The sequence below is a fragment of the Mustela nivalis genome, assembly GCF_964662115.1.
Source record: "Mustela nivalis genome assembly, chromosome: 5".
Classification (NCBI taxonomy): domain Eukaryota; kingdom Metazoa; phylum Chordata; class Mammalia; order Carnivora; family Mustelidae; genus Mustela; species Mustela nivalis.
This window is the reverse complement of record NC_139024.1, coordinates 119,479,872-119,497,893: the sequence shown is the minus strand read 5'-3', so window position 1 is coordinate 119,497,893 and position 18,022 is coordinate 119,479,872. Positions and strand designations below refer to the sequence as shown.

The following is an 18,022-nucleotide window of genomic DNA, read 5'->3' as shown; positions in this document are numbered from 1 at the left end:
ATCACGTTACCTGATTTCAAGCTTTACTATAAAGCTGTGATCACCAAGACGGCATGGTACTGGCATAAAAACAGACACATAGACCAGTGGAACAGAGTAGAGAGTCCAGATATGGACCCTCAACTCTATGGGCAAATAATCTTCGACAAAACAGAAAAAAATATCCAGTGGAAAGAAGACAGTCTTTTCAATAAATGGTGCTGGGAAAACTGGGCAGCTATATGTAGAAGAATGAAACTCGACCATTTGGTGTATCTTACAGCAAAGATACACAAAGATAAACTCGAAATGTATAAAAGACCTCAACATGAGAAAGGAATCTATCAGAATCCTAGAGGAGAATATAAGCAGTAACCTCTTCGATATCAGCCACAGCAACTTCTTTCAAGATATGTCTCCAAACGCAAAAATAACAAAAGTGAAGATGAACTTTTGGGACTTCATCAAAATCAAAAGCTTCTGCACAGCAAAGGAAATAGTCAAGAAAACAAAGAGGCAACCCACGGAATGGGAGAAGATATTTGCAAATGACAGTACAGACAAAAGGTTGATATCCAGGATCTATAAAGAACTCCTCAAACTCAACACACACACAAACAGACAATCATATCAAAAAATGGGCAGAAGATATGAACAGACACTTCTCCAATGAAGACATACAAATGGCTATCAGACACATCAAAAAATGTTCATCATCACTAGCCATCAGGGAGATTCAAATTAAAACCATACTGAGATACCATCTTAAACCAGGTAGAATGGCCAAAATTAGCAAGACCGGAAACAACATGTGTTGGAGGGGATGTGGAGAAAGGGGAACCCTCTTACGGTGTTGGTAGGAATGCAAGTTGGTGCAGCCTCTTTGGAGAACAGTGTGGAGACTCCTCAAGAAATTAAAAATAGAGCTTTCCTATGACCGTGCAATTGCACTACTGGATATTTACCCCAAAGATACAGATGTACTGAAAAGAAGGGCCATCTGTTCCCCAATGTTTATAAAGCAATGGCCATGGTCGCCAAAGTATGGAAAGAGCCAAGATGCCCTTCAACAGATGAATGGATAAGATAGATGTGGTCCATATACACCATGGAGTATTCTGCTTCCATCAGAAAGGATGAATACCCAACTTTTGTCGCAACATGGACGGGACTGGAAGAGATTATGCTGAGTGTAATAAGTCAAGCAGAGGTTTCACTTATTTGTGGAGCATAACAAATAGCATGGGGGGAAAGGGGAGATGGAGAGGAGAATGGAGTTGAGGGAAATAAGAAGGAAAGCTGAACCATGAGACACTATGGACTCTGAAAAACAATCTGGGGGTTTTGAAGGGACGGGGCATGGGAGGCTTAGGAATCAGGTGGTGGTATTCGAGAGGGCATGAATTGCATGGGGCAATGGGTGTGGTGCAAAAACAATGAATACTGTTATGCTGAAAAAAATAAATTACTTTTTAAAAAGTAGGAAATCTTGAAAGAAGTTGCTGTGGCTGATATCGAAGAGATTACTGCCTATGTTCTCTTCTAGGATACTGATGGATTCCCGTCTCACATTGAGGTCTTTTATCCATTTTGAGTTTATCTTTGTGTACGATGTAAGAGAATGGTCGAGTTTCATTCTTCTACATATAGCTGTCCATTTTTCCCAGCACCATTTATTGAAGAGACTGTCTTTTTCCACTGTATATTTTTTTTCCTGTTTTGTTGAAGATTAATTGACCATAGAGTTGAGGGTCCATATCTGGGCTCTCTACTCTGTTCCACTGGTCTATGTGTCTGTTTTTTTTTTTTTTTAATTTTTCAATTTATTTATTTTCAGAAAAACAGTATTCATTATTTTTTCACCACACCCAGTGCTCCATGCAATTTGTGCCCTCTCCCGCCACTTCAAACCCCTCAGATTGTGTTTCAGAGTCCATAGTTTCTCATGATTCACCTCCCCTTCCAATTTACCCCAACTCCCTTCTCCTAACACCCCTTTGTCCTCCATTATATTTGTTATGCTCCACAAATAAGTGAAACCATATGATAATTGACTCTCTCTGCTTGACTTATTTCACTCAGCATAATCTCTTCAAGTCCCATCTATGTTGCTACAAAAGTTGGGTATTCCTCCTTTCTGATGGAGGCATAATACACCATAGTGTATATGGACCACATCTTCCTTATCCATTCGTCCGTTGAAGGGCATCTTGGTTCTTTTTTTTTTTTTTTTTTTTTTTTTTTATACAACCCCACAGGCGCCCAGGTGGTTCCCACCTACCCCCCCACACCCACCGAGGCACGCGGGGCACACGCACACGCACGGCCCAACGGGGCCGCCAGGCAGCCCCCTCCCGACGGCCACGCAAAGACCGTGGCGTGGCGCAGCAACCCCAGCCCCGGGTGTGCGGTGGGCGGCGGAGTCTGGGGGAGAAGGGAACCCTCCTCCCCACGGGCCTGACCGCCCCGACCCGAGGCGGACGGGCGACCCCCAAAGGGTCTTTAAACCTCCGCGCCGGGACGCGCTAGGTACCTGGACAGGGGGTGGGGGAACAGGCGAGGCAGGAGGGGGGACACGAGGCCACAGGCCACCCCGCCTCGACGCCGATCCCATCCGCGGCCAACCCCGCGGGGGCGCGGAATCCCCGACGCTGCCGGCCCATGACGGAGACCCCCCCACGCCCCGCCGGGCGCCGCCACCGGCCCCGGACGCCGACACCCGACACCGCCCTCTCCCCATCCCTCCCCCTCCCCCAACGCCAGAGCCGCCGGGGGCGGGCCGGACCCCTCTCCCTTCCCAAGCACCCCCCAGAGCTCTCGCTTTTCCCCACAACCGCGTCCCTCCCCGCACCCGCGAACCCAGGCCCCTCTGGCCACAGAGGGCGAGGGGGCTGCAGCGGGAAGCGGGGCACGGGCAGGCAGGGCGCGCGAAGCGGGGGGGCGAGAGCAGGGGCGGGGAAGGCGAGGAGCCGAACCCGGGCCCGAGGCCTGGGCGCGGGGGCGGGGCCCGGAGGGGAGAGACACGGAGCGGATGAACGGCAGGGGCAGAGCAGATGCCCGACGGGAACCGAGAGAGAACCGTCCAGGGCGGGCGGCGGGAGGCGGCGGCCGGCGGGCGCCCCGCGTGAGCCGAGGGCTCTGAGGCCCCCCGGGGGTGGGGGGGTGGGCCCGAACCACCCCCCCCCCCGGAAGGCGCCACGGGGGCCCGCCGCCGCGCCGCGCGTCCCGAGCCGCGCCGAGGGCACCGTGCGGGCGCGGCGACCGGGAAGGACCGGCGCCGAGGACGAAGGCGGCGGCGGCGGCGCGCGCGCGCGCCCCTCCGCAAGCCCTCGACCCGCCGTCCGCGGGGAAGGCGGGACTCGGGAGGGCTGAGACCAGGGGACAAAGGCAGGCGCGCCAAAGGGGCGCGGCGGGGAGATGGCCGCGGCGCCAGCCCCCGGCGGGGAAGACGGGCAGGGGAACCCGGAGGGGACACGGGGGGGGGGGGCGGGAAAGGCGCTGCGCCATCTCCCCCCCCCCTTCCTCCGGGCGACCCGGCGCCGTTCTGCCGCCGAGGCCGCATCGCGGGGCTCCCCACTCGCCCCTTGGGCGCCTCCTGCCCCCTGGCTCCCTCAAGGGCCCTTTTCCCCCCCGCGCGCACTCCTCTCTCGTCCCTGGCGACCAGCGGGCCGGCACCGCACCGGCCCGCCCGCGCAGCAGGGGTGAGGTGTTCGCAGCCGAGGGGGCCGACAGGCCGGCCGCCGCCGCGATCTCGTTAATGATCCTTCCGCAGGTTCACCTACGGAAACCTTGTTACGACTTTTACTTCCTCTAGATAGTCAAGTTCCAACGTCTTCTCAGCGCTCCGCCAGGGCCGTGGGCCAACCCCGGCGGGGCCTATCCGAGGGCCTCACTAAACCATCCAATCGGTAGTAGCGACGGGCGGTGTGTACAAAGGGCAGGGACTTAACGCAAGCTTATGACCCGCACTTACTGGGAATTCCTCGTTCATGGGGAATAATTGCAATCCCCGATCCCCATCACGAATGGGGTTCAACGGGTTACCCGCGCCTGCCGGCGTAGGGTAGGCACACGCTGAGCCAGTCAGTGTAGCGCGCGTGCAGCCCCGGACATCTAAGGGCATCACAGACAGGCATCTTGGTTCTTTCCATAGTTTGGCAACCGTGGCCATTGCTGCTATAAACATTGGGGAACAGATGGACCTCTTTTCACATCTGTACCCTTAGGGTAAATACACAGGAGTGCAATTGCAGGGTCATAGGAAAGCTCTATTTTTAATTTCTTGAGGAATCTCCACACTGTTCTCCAAAGAGGCTGCACCAACTTGCATTCCCACCAACAGTCTAAGAGGGTTCCCCTTTCTCCACATCCTCTCCAACAAATGTTGTTTCCTGTTTTGTTAATTTTGGCCATTCTAACTGGTGTAAGGTGATATCTCAATGTGGTTTTAATTTGAATCTCCCTGAGGGCTAATGATGATGAACATTTTTTTCATGTGTCTGATAGCCATTTGTATATCTTCATTGGAGAAGTGTCTGTTCATATCTTCTGCCCATTTTTTGATGTGTTTGCCTGTTTTGTCTGAGTTTGAGGGGTTCATTATAGATCCTGGATATCAACCTTTTGTCTGTACTGTCATTTGCAAATATCTTCTCCCATTCTGTGGGTTGCCTCTTTGTTTATTTGACTGTTTCCTTTGCTGTGCAGAAGCTTTTGATTTTGATGAAATCCCAAAAGTTTATTTTCACTTTTCTTTCCTTTGCCTTTGGAGACATATCTTGAAAGAAGTCGCTGTGGCTGATATTGAAGCGATTACTGCCTATGTTCTCCTCTAGGATTCTGATGGATTCCTGTCTCACATTGAGGTCTTTTATCCATTTTGAGTTTATCTTTGTGTACGGTGTAAGAGAATGGTCAAGTTTCATTCTTCTACATATAGCTGCCCAGTTTTCCCAGCACCATTTATTGAAGAGACTGTCTTTGTTCCACTGTATATTTTTTCCTGTTTTGTTGAAGATTAATTGACCATAGAGTTGAGGGTCCATATCTGGGCTCTCTACTCTGTTCCACTGGTCTATGTGTCTGTTTTTATGCCAGTACCATGCTGTCGTGGTGATCACAGCTTTGTAATAAAGCTTGAAATCAGGTAACCTGATGCCCCCAGCTTTATTTTTTTTTTTCAACATTTCCTTAGCCATTCAGGGTCTCTTCTGATTCCATACAAATTTTAGGATTATTTGCTCCAGCTCTTTGAAGAATACCGGTGGAATTTTGATCAGAATGGCATCAAAAGTATAGATTGCTCTAGGCAGTATAGACATTTTAACAATGTTTATTCTTCTGATCCAAGAGCATGTAATGATATTCCATCCATTTGTGTCTTCTTCAATTTCTTTCGTGACTGTTCTGTAGTTCCTCGAGTACAGATCTTTACCTCTTTGGTTAGGTTTATTCCCAGGTATCTTATGGTTCTTGGTGCTATAGTAAATGGGATCAATTCTCTAATTTCCCTTTCTGTATTTTCATTGTTAGTGTATAAGAAAGCCACTGATTTCTGCACATTGAGTTTGTATCCTGCCACGTTGCTGAATTGCTGTATGAGGTATAGTAGTTTGGTGGTGGAGTCTTTTGGGTTTTCCTTATAAAGAATCATGTCATCTATGAAGAGAGAGAGTTTGACTTCTTCATTGCCATACTATGGAAAGAACCATGATGCCCTTCAATGGATGAATGGATAAGAAAGATGTGGTCCATATACACTATGGTGTATTATGCTTCCATCAGAAAGGATGAATGCCCGACTTTTGTAGCAACATGGATGGGACTGGATTATGCTGAGTGAAATAAGTTAAGCAGAGAGAGTCAATTATCATATGGTTTCACTTATTTGTGGAGCATAACAAATAGCATGGAGGACAAGGGTGTTAGAGAGGAGAAGGGAGTTGGGGTAAATTGGAAGGGGAGGTGAATCATGAGAGACTATGGACTCTGAAACACAATCTGAGGGGTTTGAAGTGTCAGGGGGGTGGGAGGTTGGGGTACCAGGTGGTAGGTATTATAGAGGGCATGGATTGCATGGAGCACTGGTTGTGGTGACAAAATAATGAATACTGTGTTTCTGAAAATAAATAAATCAACTTAATAAAAAAAGAGGAAATAAAAAAATAGGAAAATAAATAATTGTCTCAAACAAGTGAAATTGAAAATACAATATATCAAAGTTTGTGGGTTGTGGTAAAATCAGTTCAGGGAGAAAGTTTAGAGCAACAAAAAATCAGGAAGATCTCAAATAAAGAATCTACCTTTACACTTCAGTGAACTAGAAAAAAGAGGAACAAATGAATCCCAAAGTTAACAAAAGGAAAGAAATAATAAAAATCAGAGCAGAAGAAAATGAAATAGAGACCAGAAAAACAATCCAAAGGATCAATGCAACTAAAAGCTGGTTCTAGAAGATGATGAACACAAACTGGTGAAAAGTTAGCTAATCTAAGAAAAAAAGAGACATAGTACTGTACGGTGAGTAATATAGCAAAAAAAAAAAAGAAGAAATAAAAGAGGGTTATTACAATGGATAGGACAGGAATATGTAGAATCATGAAAGACTATGAATAATTGCATACCAACAAATTATATATCTAAAGGAAATGGGTCCATTCCTAGAAACACACAACTGACCAAGACAGACTTAGGAAGATGTAGACAACCTGAAAAGACCAGTGTTGTCACCTAAGAGGCACAGGTGGAGGCTGAAGGACAGGAAGACAGGCTTGTAGGGGAGGCACAGACACCAGAGAGCCTGGGGTTGAGTATCACATGGGTCCTACACGTCCCCAAATTGCAACTGGCATACACAAGAAGCTCTCCTTATAGCCATTCTCTGCCCACTGATAACCAGATGAGCTCTGACCTGGCTGAGTTCCAAGAGCCCCCTCAACTTGCTTTTGTATTCATTGAGCCCTGGGCACCAGGAGCTTTGGAAGAGTTACAGTGAGATTCCAGAAAAATGGCATCCCCACTCCACTGCTATCCCTGTGAGAAAGGCAGCTCTCCCTGTGGTCCTGCCTATTTGTCTCTTCCCCCAGAGCCCAGCTGGTGGAGGATGTGCCCTTGGACAATGTCCCTGCTGTGAAGGAGCAGGTCTTTGTACTACCATCCGACTGAATAGGACAAGTACTAACTGTGCCTTGACACCAGTGTGAGGAACCCCAGCCCCAGGACACTTATCCAGGCCCTGCCTCTCCTAGAATCCTGCACAGCCACCATGGAGGTTTTCTGAATGACAACGTGCACTCCAAAGCCCCTGTTACAAAGAATTGTTGAAGCCATGCCATGTTTGGAAGCTGTCCTTGTGTTCCTGATTTTAGTCCTGCAAACTCCCTGCAATAAACACTTATCTGGTGTTAATCAGAGCACCATGTGCTCTCTGACCAGCCTGCCAATGTGCCTGCCACTCCACCAGCCATGAACACAGGAAGCTCCTTACCTGATCCCACCAACCTGCACTTTCCCCTGGCACTTCCCATCCCCCAGGGCCCTGAGGAGAGAGCCTACCCCAGCCTGAGTGAGGGTATCAATACCTCCAAATTAAGACACAGCATGATCCACCTTAGGATCAGTGGGAGCCAGTGCCTGGACCAAGCTTGGGCTATGATGAGACAGGCTTTACTCCCTGCTCAGCTACCCATCCTGTGGTCTTCCCTGAGCAATCCCAACCCCTAGGCTTCTTGGAGTATTCCCCACCCTCATGTTCAAGGCTCTGATAGCTACCCCTCACTGTCAACCTCCTCCCTCCTCACTCAGTGCTCTGGTTCTTGCATTTTCCAATACCTCCCCCTCTGCTTCCTCTCCTGTGCTGGGTAACCCCCTTACCCAGCTTCTCGCCCCTGGAATCCTTTCCTGCCACTACCATGTGCCTCTCAGATGCCTGAGGTTTCCCAAGGGCCCAAATGATACCCAAGAGTAGCTTCCCAAAACCTTTTTGACAACAATGCCACATGCCTTGTCCTGTATCACTCAGGGTGTCCCCCTGATATCAGCACATTGTCCACTGACCAGAGGCTGCCTCCATACCCATACAGCCCCCAAAATTTGGTTCTGCCCACCCAGCTGCCTACCCCAAAGCCTCTATAGCATCCAGCAATGTCCTCTCAGGCCTGCTCAAAGCACCTTCAGGTGGGTAGCACCTGGGAAGCCCACCACACTGTGGTAAGGATAAAAACATAGTGATCTGAAGGGGCTCATGCACCCGAATGCTTATAGTAGCAATGTCCCCAATAGCCAAACTATGAAAAGAACCTAGAAGTCCATCAAGACATCAATGGATAAGAAAGGTGTGGTATATATATTGGAATACTATGCAGCCATCAAAGAAAAATGAAATCTTGCCATTTGCAAAAATGTGATGGAACAAGAGGGTTTTATGCTTAGTGAAATAAGTCAATCAGAGAAAGACAACTATCATATGATATACCAGATATGGGGAAGTGGAGATGCAATGTGGGGGGTTTGGGGTGGTAGGAAAAGAATAAATGAAACAAGATGGGATCGAGAGGGAGACAAACCATAAGAGACTCTTACTGCCACAAAACAAACTGAGGGTTACTGGTGGAAGGGGGATAGGGAGAGGGTGGTGGGGTTATGGACATTGGGGATTATATGTGATATGGTGAGTGCTGGGAAGTGTATTGACTTGGTGATTCGTAGGCCTGTACTCCTGGGGATAATAATACATTATATGTTTATTAAAAAATTTTAAAAAATGTCTATGGTGAGTGCTGTGAAGTGTGTAAACCTGGCGATTCACAGACCTTTACCCTGGGGATAAAAATACATGATATATTTATAAAAAATTAAAAAAACATTTTTAAATTAAAAATTTAAAAACAAAAAACAAAAACCCGAAAACTCCCAAAAGAAAACCTCATCTTCAAATGACTTCACTACTGAATTCTAGTGAACATGCAGTGGAAAATTAATACCAATACTCCTCAAACTCTTCCAGAATGTTAAGGAAGAGGCAACAATTTCAAATTCATTCTACAAGGGAAGTATTATTTTGACAGCAAACCAGATAAGGATACCATCACAAGAAAAAAAGCAATAAACCAGTATCCTTGATGAATACAGATGGAAAAATTCTCAGCAAAGTGTTATCCAACTGAGTTCACACATTAAACAAATTAGACACCATGGGTAAATGGGATTTATCTGTGGAATGCAAGCGTAGTTGAACCTACAAAGATCAATAAGTGTAATTCAATACTGCAAGAAAATGAAAGGTAAACATCACATGATCATCTCAAAAGTTGCCCAAAGAAATTAGACAAAATATACCATTCTTTCATGATAAAACTCTTAATAGGTTGGATATAGAAGGAACATATCTCTACATAATAAAGGCCACCTGCAGGAAACCCACAGCAAACATCCTACTCAAGGAAGAAAAATTAGAAGCATTTCCTCTAAGAACAGGAACATAACAAGGCAGGACACTCTCACCACCTCAATTCAATATAGTAGTGGAAGTCCAAGCCAGAGCAATTAGGCAAGAGAAAGAATTAAAAGCCTTGCACATCAGAAAGGAAGAAGTGAAAATGTTACGCTTTGCAAATATTGTCTTACATACAGAAAAATCTGTAGAGTCAATAAAAAAATCTTTTGAAAATAACCAATGATTCCATAATGTGACATATTACAAATTGACTTACATAAATCAGTGGCATCCTTGTACACTAAGGGTGAAGCATCAGAAAATGAAAACAGCATCAAAAGCAACAACATAGGAATATAAGACACCAGGGAAGTGAAGGACCTGTACAATGAAAACTACAAGACTTTCCTGAAAGAAGTTGAAGACACAAACAAATGGAAACACATCCCATGTTTATGATTTGAAGAATTAATACTGTTGAAATGACCATATTACACAAAGCCATTACAAAGTCAATGTGATCCCAATCAAAATACCAAAGGTGTTTTTTATAGAAATAGAAGAAGTCATTCTGAAATTTGTGTGGAAGCATAGGAGACTCCAAATAGCTAAAGCAAGCCTGCAAAAAGAGAGCAAAGCTGGAGGTAGCACATTTCCTCATTTCAAACCATACCTCAAAGCCATAGTAACAGAATCCAATGAGGTAATGGCACAAAAAGAAACATATGCACGAATAAAACAGACTAGAGAGCCCAGAATTAAATCCCAACACATGTGTCAACCAGTAATAGGTAAGGAAGCCAAGAACACCCAATGAAAAGGATAGTCCCTTCAAGAAATGGTGCTGGGAACACTGGAGAAACACAAGCAGAACAATGAACTCTTTGGATCATCTACTCCTTTCAGAATATATTTTCAATGTGCATATAATAAATATGCACAGACATACAGATTATAAAAAGAAATTCAAGCAACATGTTAAGAGAGTTAAGTTCAAAGTTTTCTAATAGAAGTTCCCTTTTTTATAGTTGAAGTTTGAATATGATTTCTATCTTCCCTCCTGCCTGTCTGATCTCTGGAGCACTCCTATTGCTGGTGCTCCCAATCTGATGCCCTCTGTTTAGAGCTCAGCTGAGCTTGGGGTGCACCTGGCTCCTGTAGGATTTGGCCACACAACCAAATGACCCTTGACAGGTGCTCTCCTATTGTTGAGTTTCTCACACTCAGATTTAAAAGGAGGAAAGACTCTCCTCTGAGGATTAGAGTAAATTATTTATTGAAATAAAGTACATAATGCTCAGAGTGAAATGGCACCTGGTGAATGGTGGGCCTAATTATTTGGTGAAGGTCAGCAGAGAGCAGGATCCTGGCCTCATGGTTTCAGCCTACAGTCCAGCCTTGGCAGATAAGTTTCTCTGACAGAGACTCTGACACAGGCTGATTCCAATCAGCCTCTCAGGGTTCATCAGGGTCTCCCTTGCTTTTTCTGTCCCAGGCCTCTTTCCCTTGATGCTTTCAAGATGAGAGGCCAAAATGCCAGTTCTCTAGGCCTTTCCCATAACTTGACACTCACAACCCTCCCAACCTTGGATGGACCTGGCCTACATGGGACTGAGAGAGTGGGTACATTCTTCCAGTTCACACTTGCTCTCTGCAAATTGCAGGGACTGAAGAATGCGATTGAGGCACTCTGGGCATTTCGGTGAATATGTACTGAATGAAGTCTTTCACTGATAGAGCAAAATACATAGTGTTCTTTATTTTCATACCTTTACTCTCAATGTGCTCTGAAGAATTAAACCATGACACATAAATGGATGTGCTACGGGTTCAAATATCTCAAATATCTTACCTGCTGCCTGTCGATTGTTTTTAAAAATGACAGTCTCAAAAAAAAAAAATACACTCTCATTAACAGGAGGTAGGTTAATCATAAATGGAATTATTACCAATTGCTCAATAATACTTGAAACCATCCCAAGGGGCTTTAAAAAATTATCTTCATGCAGAATACTACTGAGTTCTTCAACAGAAGGTAGTTCATTAAAGAGTAATTCATCTTTTGTTTTAAGAAGAAAATTCTTGTTTTCCTTCTGTTTGTTAGTCATCTCCTCCACTTGACAGCAGTGGAGGAAGTGATATACAAGAGGAAGATGATGAGAATGAGGAGGCACTTGAACTACCAGAATCGGTTTCACTGTCCAAGTCCAAATCCGAGTCCGAAGTATCTAGAGAGTCTGCGCTCCCCGCCAGCTCTACAGCGCCCAGGGGCGGTGACGCAGTTCCCTCTGGGGGGAGGTCCTGGCCTTTACTGTGGAGGGAATTCAAGTGGCTTCTCCCTGGCAGGCTGAACCTCCGCAGCCTGTCTGCTGTCCGGGGACACCTCATCCGACTGCAGTGAGGGCCGTGGGTATACAGCCTGAGACTGTGGGTCATGGGTATACAGCCCTGAGACTGCACTGCCTGATCTTGGATATCCCCCAAACCGGTGCCATTAAATTTCAGAGTTTCCCACTGAGCCGCGGTGGCCTCAACTACTTCATGGTGTCACGCCAGAGGGTCCTCAGACGGGCTCACAACTCACTAGGAAAAAAATAGAACTGTGCGGGTTGTAACCGCATCTGGGCCAGATTTCCCGCATTTCTAGGGTAACTGCATGCAGACCTGCCCGGAGACACGCCTCCGTTGCTTACACAGGGGCATTTCCCGGGGAGCCTACTCTGTGCTTGCTTTTCTTTTAGTTTATTATTTACTCATTGTTAATTAATGTGTATAATAAAATTTCTCCACGTGTCTATAAGAATGTCTTTCCTCATGTGTGAGTCCTTTGCCTTTATATACCTCAGGGGGTTGGATCTTTCCTTGGATCCCAGATATTAGAAGTAGAGTGGATTGCCTACACAGACAGTGCTGGGACAGGTGCCCACTGTCACATGCACAGTGCAGCTGACCTCAGGGTGGACATCAGCATGCTCTAACCCTTGGGAATTTCTTAAGGTATTCTCAGGGCACCTTTGTTTAAGGTATTCTGCAGGGCACCCTGCATTTGGGCGCCAATTCTGACCAAGGTAATAGGCTGGCTTAAATATCTACTAGGGTAAATTTTAATTCAATTGGTCACTCATGTGTGACCTAACATGACTATGCAGCTTTCTCTGTGTGTTGCAATTTTATTGGCCACCTGTGAGTGGCCAGGCCCAACCACATGGCCTTTGCCCTTAAAAGCTAGTCTGTGAGGCAGAGAGAGGTGGCCCTCTCTGTAAGAGGTGTGGCCCCAAACATTCAGTTTGATTCTTGAGGCTTGGTGTGAAATAAAGCTTTGCTTGACCTTCACTTTGTATCAGTCTTGCTCCTTTAATTATGGACCCATTATTGGGGGACCCAACATTGGGGACCCAACACTGAGGATACTTGGGTCTAACAGTAAACATACTTGATGCTTTATCAAAAGATTGTACCACAGAAAAACACATTTTTACAAAATAGTAAATATATCCATAAATTTCAGATCTAAAGAATTCTAGTGTAACACACAATTCGCAACTGGTTACTACTTAATTTTCATTAGACACTAAGGTTTCTAAGTGTTAAAAGTCAACTAAATGTTATTAAGACTGATGGAGATAATGAAAGCAACTTTGCAGGGGGAAAAGTGTGTTTTTGATGAAAAAAGATATAAGGCATTGGAATTCATTTTGTTGGGGTGGGGTAGGTAATTTTGTCCTAAAATAAGACTGGTAGTCCAGAGAGAAAGGCTTAGGCCAAATCTGAAGGAGACAAAACAAAACGCTACAGACAGTTTGTGAAAGGAAACCGTTGGAAAGAATTTTATGTGTGGTCAGGACAAATGTTGAAATAAATAGATTTTAAAGGTACACTGGCACATGATTAAAAGTCTGCTTTACTCTGTGAGAAAAAGACTATTTTCTTGGATTGTCATTTGGCACTTGGTAAGAAATTATAAACAAAGTTGTTTTATTTTCCTTGCCTAGAAAACCAGTCTATTTTGTCTTTATGGGGTCTTGGGTTCCCTAAGAGAGTTAAAACTTCTCAATAAAAGAGCTAAATTTGGGGGAGGAGTCAAGATGGCAGAGAAGAAGCAGGTTGAGACTACTTCAGCTAGCAGGAGATCAGCTAGATAGCTTATCTAAAGATTGCAAACACCTACAAATCCAACGGCAGATTGAAGAGAAGAAGAAGAACAATTTTAGAAACAGAAAATCAACCACTTTCTGAAAGGTAGGACTGGTGGAGAAGTGAATCCAAAGTGACGGGAAGATAGACCCCAGGGGGAGGGGCCGGCTCCTGGCAAACAGTGGAGCAATGGAGCACAAAATCAGGACTTTTAAAAGTCTGTTCCACTGAGGGACATTGCTCCAGAGGCTAAACCGGGGTGGATCCCACACAGAGTCAGTGTGGCCTCAGGTCCCGCAGGGTCAGAGAAGGATCAGGGGTGTCTTAGTGTCACAGAGCTTACAGGTATTAAAACAGGGAAGCTGGCTATAGAGACAGAGATGAGGAGTGAGCTCCCAGCTCAGGGTTACCTTGAACCGGTTGCAGGCTCAGTGAGTTCGGAGTGTGGCCGGAGGCCAGGGAGACGGGAGTGATTGGGCACTATTCTCTGAGGGCACACTGAGGAGTGGGGCCCCCGGCTCTCTGCTCCTCCGGGCCAGAGACCAATTGGCCGCCATTTTCATTCCTGTCCTCTGGAACTCTATGGAAAGCGCTCAGGGAACAAAAGCTCCCAAAAGGAAACCTGAGAGGATTACACAGCCTGACCCCTGGTAAAGGTGGTGCAATTCTGCCTGGGGCAAAGACACGTAGGAAGCACAACAGGCCTCTCCCCCAGAAGACCAACAGGAAATTCAGCCAGGACCAAGTTCACCTACCAAGGAGTGCAGTTTCAATATCAGGAGAGCAGCGGAATTCCAGAGGAGGAGAAAGCAAAGCATGGAACTCGTGGCTTTCTCCACATGGTTCTTCAGTCTGGGAGTTAATTTAATTTTTTTCTTTTTCATATTTTTTTATTTTCTTCTGATACTTTTTTTTTTAACTTTTACCCTTTTCTTTTTTAACGTTTTTTAACAGTTATCTAATATATATATATATGTATATATATATATATATATATATATACATATATATATATATATATTCTTTTTTATACTTTTTCTTTATTTGTGTTCTTTTTTTTAATTGTTTCTTTTCTTTTTTCTTTTTTTTCTTCTTTCTGAACCTCTTTTTATCCCCTTTCTCCTCCCTCAGGATTTGGGATCTCTTCTGATTTGGTTAAAGCATATTTTCCTGGGGATGTTGCCACCCTTTTAGTTTTTTAATTGCTCCTTCATATACTCTTATCTGGACAAAAGGACAAGGTGGAAAAATTTACCACAAAAAAAAAAAAAAAAAAAGAAAGAACAAGAGGCAGTACCAAAGGCTAGGGACCTAATCAGTACAGACATTGGTAATATGTCAACTCTAGAGTTCAGAATGATGATTCCCAAGGCGCTAGCCAGGCTCGAAAAAGGCATGGAAGATATTAGAGAAACCCTCTCGAGAGATATAAAAGCTTTTTCTGGAGAAATAAAAGAACTAAAATCTAACCAAGTTGAAATAAAAAAAGCTATTAATGAGGTGCAATCAAAAATGGAGGCTCTCACTGCTAGGATAAATGAGGCAGAAGAAAGTATTAGTGATATAGAAGACCAAATGACAGAGAATAAAAAAGCTGAGCAAAAGCAGGACAAACAGCTACTGGACCACGAGGGGAGAATTTGAGAGATAAATGACACCATAAGATGAAAAAACATTAGAATAATTGGGCTTCCAGAAGAAGAAGAAAGAGAGAGGGGAGCAGAAGGTATATTGGAGAGAATATTGGAGAGAATTTCCCCAGTATGGCAAAGGGAACAGGCATCAAAATCCAGAAGGTGCAGAGAATGCCCATCAAAATCAACAAGAATAGGTCCACACCCCATCACCTAATAGAAAAATTTACAAGTCTTAGTGACAAAGAGAAAATCCTGAAAGCATCCCAGGACAAGAAGTCTGTAACATGCAATGGTAAAAATATTAGATTGGAAGCAGACTTACCCACAGAGACCTGGCAGGCCAGAAAGAGCTGGCATGACATGTTCAGAGCACTAAATGAGAAAAACATGCAGCCAAGAATATTATATATAGCTAGGCTATCATTGAAAATAGAAGGAGAGATTAAAAGCTTCCAGGACAAACAACAACTGAAAGAATTTGCAAACACCAAACCAGCTCTACAAGAAATCTTGAAAGGGGTCCTCTAAGCAAAGAGAGAGCCTAAAAGTAGTAGATCAGAAAGGAACAGAAACAATACACAGTAACAGTCACCCTACAGGCAATATAATGGCATTAAATTCATATCTCTCAATAGTTACTCTGAATGTTAATGGGCTAAATGCCCCAATCAAAAGACACAGGGTATCAGAATGGATAAAAAAAGAAAACCATCTATATGTTGCCTACAAGAAACACATTTTAAACCCAAACACACCACCAGATTTAAAGTGAGGGGGTGGAAAAGAATTTACCATGCTAATGGACATCAGAAGAAAGCAGGAGTGGCAATCCGTATATCATATCAATTAGATTTTAAGCCAAAGACTATAATAAGAGATGAGGAAGGACACTATATCATACTCAAAAGGTCTTTCCAACAAGAAGATCTAACAATTTTAAATATCTATGCCCCCAACGTGGAAGCAGCCAACTATATAAATCAATTAATAACAAAATCAAAGAACCACATCAACAATAATAAAATAATAGTAGGGGACTTTAACACTCCCCTCACTGAAATGGATAGATCATCCAAGCAAAAGATCAACAAGGAAATAAAGACCTTAAATGACACACTGGACCAGATGGACATCACAGATATATTCAGAACATTTCATCCCAAAGCAACAGAATACACATTCTTCTCTAGTGCACATGGAACATTCTCCAGAATAGATCACATCCTCGGTCCTAAATCAGTTTCAACCAGTATCAAAAGATTGGGATCATCCCCTGCATATTTTCAGACCACATGCTCTGAAGCTAGAACTCAACCACAAGAGGAAATTTGAAAAGAACCCAAATACATGGAAACTAAAAAGCAATCTTCTAAAAAATGAATGGGCCAACCAGGAAATTAAAGAAGAATTGAAAAAATACATGGAAACAAATGTATAATGAAAACACAATGGTTGAAAATCTGTGGGACACAGCAAAGGCAGTACTGAGAGGAAAATATATAGTGGTACAAGCCTTTCTCAAGAAACAAGAAAGGTCTCAAGTACACAACCTAACCCTACACTTAAAGGAGCTGGAGAAAGAACAAGAAAGAAACCCTAAGCCCAGCAGGAGAAGAGAAATCATAAAGATCAGAGCAGAAATCAATGAAATAGAAACCAAAAAAAACAATAGAACTAATCAACGAAAGTAGGAGCTGGTTCTTTGACAGAATTAATAAGATTGATAAAACCTGGCCAGGCTTATCAAAAAGAAAAGAGAAAGAACCCAAATTAATAAAATCATGAATGAAAGAGGAGATATCACAACCAACACCAACGAAATACAGACAATTATAAGAACATAATATGAGCAACTCTACTCCAACAAATTTGACAATCTGGAAGAAATGGATGCATTCCTAGAGACATATAAACTGCCACAACTGAACCAGGAAGAAATAGAAAGCCTGAACAGACCCATAACCAGTAAGGAGATTGAAACAGTCATCAAAAATCTCCAAACAAACAAAATCCCAGGGCCAGATGGCTTCCCGGGGCAATTCTACCAACATTTAAGGAAGAACTAATTCCTATTCTTCTGAAACTGTTCCAAAAAATAGAAATGGAAGGAGAATTTCCAAACTCATTTTATGAGGCCAGCATCCCCTTGATCCTCAAACCAGACAAGGATCCCATCAAAAAAGAGAGCTATAGACCAATATCCTTGATGAACACAGATGTGAAAATTCTCACCAAAATACTAGCCAATAGGATTCAACAGTACATCAAAAGGATTATTCACCATGACCAAGTGGGATTTATTCCAGGGCTGCAAGGTTGGTTCAACATCCGCAAATCAGTCAATGTGATACAACACATCAATAAAAGAAAGAACAAGAACCATATGATACTCTCAATAGATGCTGAAAAAGCATTTGACAAAGTACAGATCCCTTCCTGATCAAAACTCTTCAAAGTGCAGGGATAGAGGGCACATACGTCAATATTATCAAAGCCATCTATGAAAAACCCACCGCAAATATAATTTTCAATGGGGAAAACCTGAAAGCTTTTCCGCTAAGGTCAGGAACACGGCAGGGATGTCCATTATCACCACTGCTATTCAACATAGTACTAGAAATCCTAGCCTCAGAACTCAGACAACAAAAGGAAATTAAAGTCATCCAAATCGGCAAAGAAGTAGTCAAACTATCACTCTTCGCAGATGATATGATACTATATGTGGAAAACCCAAAAGACTCCACTCCAAAACTGCTAGAACTTGTACAGGAATTCAGTAAAGTGTAAGGATATAAAATCAATGCACAGAAATCAGTTCCATTTCTCTACAACAACAACA

General features: G+C 44.0%; 1 protein-coding gene and 1 pseudogene across 2 annotated transcripts in view; one reads left to right on the top strand and one right to left on the bottom strand.

Moving 5' to 3' along the window:
- Window positions 1-18,022, top strand: part of LOC309865787 (endogenous retrovirus group K member 7 Env polyprotein-like) — a 1,143,634-nt gene that overhangs the window by 379,916 nt on the left and 745,696 nt on the right. The window lies entirely within an intron of this gene.
- Window positions 11,051-18,022, bottom strand: part of LOC309865154 (H/ACA ribonucleoprotein complex non-core subunit NAF1 pseudogene) — a 47,310-nt pseudogene continuing 40,338 nt past the window's right edge. Inside the window, exon 2 of the transcript in view lies at window positions 11,051-11,949. The product of the transcript in view is annotated as an H/ACA ribonucleoprotein complex non-core subunit NAF1 pseudogene (transcript). The remainder of the gene's footprint in view (window positions 11,950-18,022) is intronic.